Consider the following 6000-nt stretch of genomic DNA (forward strand, 5'->3'; position numbering starts at 1 on the left):
AGTCTGGGATGGTTCTTTGGTTGAATAGAACTGCCCTGTGAACTGGAGGACATACACCTTTCCTGCCTCTTCCCAATGATTGCAGGAACATTTCCCAGCCACTGTGATAGCCAGAGGTGCCTTTAGATAGTATTCCAAGTACCCCTGGCTCAAGGCGCCAGGGGCACTGTCTCTGATGGGTAGTGAACTGGAGGCAAATGTCAAGTTCCACCATCATTGAAGTGGCCAGTCCACCCCTCCAAGCCGCCTCTCCTTCCTCCTTCAGAGGCCTCTGTCTTAATAAACATTTATTGTCATTCCTGATTTCACTCATGGACAATGTGAGTGGTGAGAAAGAAAGGAGGGAATACTGACAATTGCTCTGGGCTCATAAGAGTCTTGTTGTCCAAAGGAACCTGAGGCTGTCGGCTCAGTCGCTGACTTGATTCTTTTTCAAGTTGATGATTGGGAGGGTTTACTCAATATCAGAACTAGGGATAGAAGTTAGATAGACACAGGAGCAGAAATAAATGGAGATACTAGGACTCAAACATTGGGTTGCAACCAGTGGGCCTTTTCTACCTCTGCTCTGATTTGCCACAGAACTCTGAGTACTTACCTCCCCTCTGTTCCATGAGGCTTAGTGGCATTTCTCTGATGTCTAGATATGCCAGTGTCTAGATATGTATGTCAGTGTCTGTGCCAGACGAATGGGGATAATCAGGATCACCAAGCACCTCAGACCTTGGATGAGTAACAGGCTGTCAGCTCAGTTACTGTGTCTGTCTTGCTGCCCTGTTTTTTGTTTCTCTTGGGTATGATTGCCACACATGCTAACGCCCAAGCTCCCAGGCCCTCTATCCAGCCTGCATCCTGCCTACTCCTCTGGCTAGGGAGTGCTCTCTGCTGTTCTCTGTGCATCCTGTTTGTTCAGACCCCTTTGTCTTCCACTGGAGCAACAGGGAGAGAGGATTCCTCTGAGTGCCTTTGCCTTTGGCTTTGAAATGAGATCCTGGCCCACCTGATTATACTCAATAGCTGGAAATGGTAAGGATGTCCGATGGCAGAGGGCTCTTGTTTTAAGCTCTGTGCTCCAGGAAGGCAGAGGGTGGGATCTCCTCCTCCTCCAGGCTGCACTGGAGGGGGCAGGATGCTCTGGCAGCAAAAGCAAACAGTGGAACTGAAGGGAAGTTCACTTGAAAAGGAACTCTGAGGTCTATCTGTCAAAGGGCATAGAAGCAGTCCCTGAGGACATCACGTGGGATGCAGACTCATTACTCTCTCCTTGAACATCCCCAGATGGAGACCATCACTTCCAGCAATCATCCACCTTAGGGGTGCCATATCCACAGATCCTGCTTCCTCTGAAGCATTGCCTCTGAGGCCTTGGTGCAGAGGAGTAAATAAAGACCTGCTCTCCACCACAGTGGCCAACTCAGCAGCACACAGGCTTTAGAAGACTCTCAACCTCAACACACTGCCTCCTTTCCCACAGAGAGGTTACCCTATGAACTAGTCCAGAGGCTTACCAGAGCACCTAGAACATTCTATAAACAGAGAAGCAGAAGAGTGGCCATGTGCCCATCTCTAGCCTGAGAAATGAAGTATTCTCAACGCAATCCAAGTTCCCTGCCTCCAATGGGATGCCAGCCCTCCTCCCCAGTTTCCCCCAAACCTTTCCTGACAGAGTTCCAGTGATGAGAACCTCTTTGCCGTCGTTGGTTAACTGTTGTGAGCCTCACTGGCTCCATTTGGATGGAGGATGCTGAGAAGAGGGTTAAAGGAAACAATTTGTGATAATTGTTCTGGCTCTTGTTCTTCTGAAAAGGAAAACATCAGCACAATGAATTGGGTCAAATGCAGAGTCCTTCCCAGCATGGCCGCAACTTGCCCAGTCAGCCTCCACCCCCTGATGCACCCACCACCTATTGTCATGCCTCTGAGCCAGCGTGGGTGCTGTGCTTACCTCTATGTTGGTCAGCCTTTGAATCCATCTTCCTTCAGTACTGGGCTCAAACAATGCCCCAGGATCTGACTCCTCCATGCTCCCTTGGTAGGATTCCATGTCTGAGCATTGTTCTAGGTTGCTCTGGCCTGGCTTGCCAGCTGTTTCATGGAGCTGCTTTAGCAGCGAGGGCAGGGCAGGGCAGTGGTCTTTTCTGGTCAGAGTTCCAGACAGCTACCTGCAGGCCAACATTCAGTGAGTGAATGAACACATGCATGAATGGATTCCAGCTCAATCTCCAGACCATGACTTTCAGCCTCCAACTCCCAAATCTTCTCTGTTCTGATACTGTGAATTTCCGGAAATTAAGTAATCACTTAATCACGATCAAAAAAAAAAAAAAAAAAGAACCTTGGGGAAGGGAGGGAGGGAGGGGATGGTAGGGGGAAAACAATGGAGGGGGTAACAATGTTCAAGAGGAAGTGGAAGTGTACTCAGTACCTCACTCATGTAACTGTAACCCTCTGTATAGTATCTCTACAATAAAAAAAATTAAAAAAAAAAAAATCTTCTCTGTTCTGGAAAATCCAAAACTGTAAGGTCTTGACATTTACCAGTGAAACCTGAAAGGGAGTTCAATAGATAGGAATGTGAACTTTGATCCCCCCAAACATCCTTAGGCAACAATTTCACAGAGAACTCAGTATGCCCTTCATGCCAGCCTGGAATACACACACACACACACACACACACACACACACACACACACACACACACACACACACACACACACACACACACACACACACACACACACACACACACACACACACACACACACACATTTTAAAGGTGGCTCTGACATGTATGTCCTTTTCTTCCTGCATCCTATAGATCTTCTTAAAGTAAGAAATGTTAGAACTTGTTTCTCTTGCATAGAAAATCCACTTAACTGCTGAAGAAACAAAATACTAGGAAACAATAGCCTGGCTCATCAGGTGTCCTCGCCCACACCCATTGTTGTCTGCGAGTGCGTTTGCTGGCTGCCGTGTAGACACAGCTTTAGTCATTGAATTTCAGGAGATGTGGTTCAGAAGAGGATCAAGAATAAGCCTGGCAGTCATCAGCACCAACATGAGCACCCAGCTTTGCCCAGGAAGAAATGCCAAATAGGTAGGAGAGCAGGGGTTGAGGTATATGCACAGAACCATGGGCCAGATTAGGATTGGGATAATGATCTTCTCTTTTAAAACATTTTTAATTTCTATTTACCTGACATCTCCACAACATGAAATTAACCATTTTAAAGTGATTAATCCCGTGTCAATGAGTACATTCACAATGCTGTGCAACTACCACTTCTATGGAGTTCCAAACTGTTTCCATTACTCCAAACCATTTGATGATTACTCTCAGTTCCCCTTGTCCCAGCTCCTTGAAAATACAAATCTGCTTTGTCTCTATGGATTTATCTATTCTGCGTGTTTTAGGTAAAATAACCAGATAGTAGGTGACATTTTTTATGTCTGGCTTCTTTCATTAGCAAGATTCATATACACTGTACCCATCAGTACTTCATTTATTTTCATGACTGAGTAATATTCCATCGTAAGGACATATTGTAACTGTATTTTTGTTTATCCATTTACTTTCTACAGCTACTTGGGAGCTCTTTCTGCCTTTTGGCTATTGTGAATACAACTGCTAGATACTTGTGTATACTTGTATTTCTTTGGGCAACAGTTTCCAGTCTTTGGAATATAAACTTAGCAGTGGATTTGCTCACTCACATGGTAATTCCATGAAGAAGCACCATACTACCTTCCAACAGGGCTAAACTATTTCCCATTCCCACCAGCAAGGCATGAGAACAGCTTGGATCTTCTCCTTCCAGGAGTCACATTCAGGAGTAGCAAAGATCCTTCTAAAGGGGTGCTTCTAGTCTGTATGTAAAGACACCAATTTCACATACATATGTACACAGAGAAAAGGGAGAGAGTGGAGCCTCCAACAATAAGGTGAAGGGTGGTTCAGAGAAGAAATGATCCTACCCATCGCCATCTCCTTGGTGTGCCCTTTGTATTACGCCAGGGACAGACCATCATTGTCTACTTCTGTATAATTTTCACTTCTTTCCAAGTAGCCGCTGCTACTCCTCTGTTCTCAGGGCTTCTGACCCAGCGACTTTTGCATAGGTCCCAGTAAACATGGGAGACTGTTAATACAGGATCCAGTCTTCAGAGCTACCAAATGTATGAAGGCTGCACTTTATGCATGAGACTTGTCAACATCTGCAAGCCAGAAATAGGAAGAATACCTAAAACAAAAAAAAAAAGAAGAAGAAGAAAAGAGCTGTTAATAGAAGCATGGCCACCCCCAGAACCAACTACATCAGACCCATCAGAGGGACAGGGCACATGCTGCCTTCTTTCTTGAAAGCACCTGGAAGGTGGAAAAAGAATATTGTATTCTAATCTTCCTTTCCTCCCAGTTTGGCAGCGGAAGCATCATCAGCACTTTGTGGGGAGCCTTTTAGGTAGGGGCCTGGAAACTGTAGGCAGAAAGGAGCCTTTCTTGGAGTTATGGATCCTTACGCCTGAAGAAAGAGCCAGACAGGAGAGGTCAAGCTGAGATGTGAGGATCATGGTTCAAAACGAGCCCAGCAGCTAAGAAACAATGCCTTCGGCCCTGATTTCAAGCTCTAGTACTGACAGAGAGAGTGAGAGTTGAGAAGCTGGACATTTTCTGAATTGGGAGGCTTGGGAGAAGGACAAGGAGAAAGGGGACAGTGAGGGGTCACATACTCCACAGCAAGTCTTCATAGTTCATTCATCCACCTGAGGGGCAAAGCTGATTTGTCTGGTTTAGTTTGGTGTAGTGGTACTGAGGTTTGAATTCAAGGCTTCACATTCATCCAGACCCTTTAAGAGAGCCCATAGCCCTGCGGACAGCTTGATTGTGCACTTCTGACCCCCAGAACTATGAGAGAAGATACTTCTGTCATTTTACATCCCGTTTGTGGCAATTTATCACTGTAGCCTTAGGAAACCGGCCCGTTGGGATTGTGCTAAAAGATGATGTAGCCAGAAAGACAGAAAATCTTTTGTCTTAGAAAAACTGAACTCAATCAGTAATTTGCCTCATGTCCTGGGTGATTAGAAAAGATGGTGATAACAATGACTACATTAGCCAGGCTCACACCTGTATTCCTAGCTACTCAGAAAGCTAAGATCTGAGGATCAGGGTTCAAAACCAGCCCAGGCAGAAAAGTCCATGAGACTCTTATCTCCAATAAGCCACTAGAAAACCAGAAGTGGCACTGTGGCTCAAGAGGTAGAGTGCTCGCCTTGAGCTGAAGAGTTGAGGGACAGTGCCCAGGCCCAGAATTCAAGCCCCACGACCGACCAGAAAAAAAATGACTACATTGTAGAATCTTTAATACATGCTTGTTATATCATAAACATGAGCTGAACCAATCCTCAAAACCATCTTACAAGGTTCATGTTCTTACCTTGCAAATGAGGAAATTGAGTATCTGAGAAGTCACAGAACCTGTTCAAGGTCTCTTGGTGAATGTTAGTATAGCCAGATCTTGACTATATATCTGCTTGTGCCCAATTCATAGCATTACAAAACGCACAACTCCACAAGGACATAGGTCCAGCATCCCACAGTAGCAGTCTGCCTAGTGAGAAAGGATTTGTTTTCGAACAGGAACACTCTTGGAGTCTGTCTTTGGTTGTGGGGTTGAAGGGAAAAACCGAGATTAAGAATACTAAGATGGAGCTGGAAAGATGGCTTAGTGGTAGAGTGTTTGCCTTGCATGCATGAGGCCCTGGGTTTGATTCCTCAGCACCATATACACAGAAAAAGCTGAAAGTGGCGCTGTGACTCAAGTAGTAGAGCGCTAGCCTTGAGCTGAAGAGCCGAGGGACAGTGCCCAGGCCCAGAGTTCAATCCCCACGACTGACCAAAAAACAAAAAAACCCACAAAACTGAGATGGCTGGGCACTAGGGCCTCCCACCTGTAATCCTAACTACTTAGGAGGCTGTGATCTGGGGATCACAGTTGAAAG

General features: G+C 45.7%; 1 protein-coding gene across 1 annotated transcript in view; it reads left to right on the forward strand.

The window, feature by feature from the left end:
- Nucleotides 1–2333, forward strand: part of LOC138811385 (DNA repair protein RAD51 homolog 2-like) — a 289534-nt gene extending 287201 nt beyond the window's left edge. Inside the window, exon 7 of the mRNA XM_069999121.1 lies at nt 1279–2333. The gene's annotated coding sequence lies outside the window, so the exon portion shown is untranslated. The remainder of the gene's footprint in view (nt 1–1278) is intronic.
- Nucleotides 2334–6000: the final 3667 nt, after the last annotated feature.

The sequence above is a fragment of the Dipodomys merriami genome, unplaced genomic scaffold (assembly GCF_024711535.1).
Source record: "Dipodomys merriami isolate MVZ:Mamm:240054 unplaced genomic scaffold, mDipMer1.0.p SCAF_521, whole genome shotgun sequence".
NCBI classification, from domain to species: Eukaryota; Metazoa; Chordata; class Mammalia; order Rodentia; family Heteromyidae; genus Dipodomys; species Dipodomys merriami.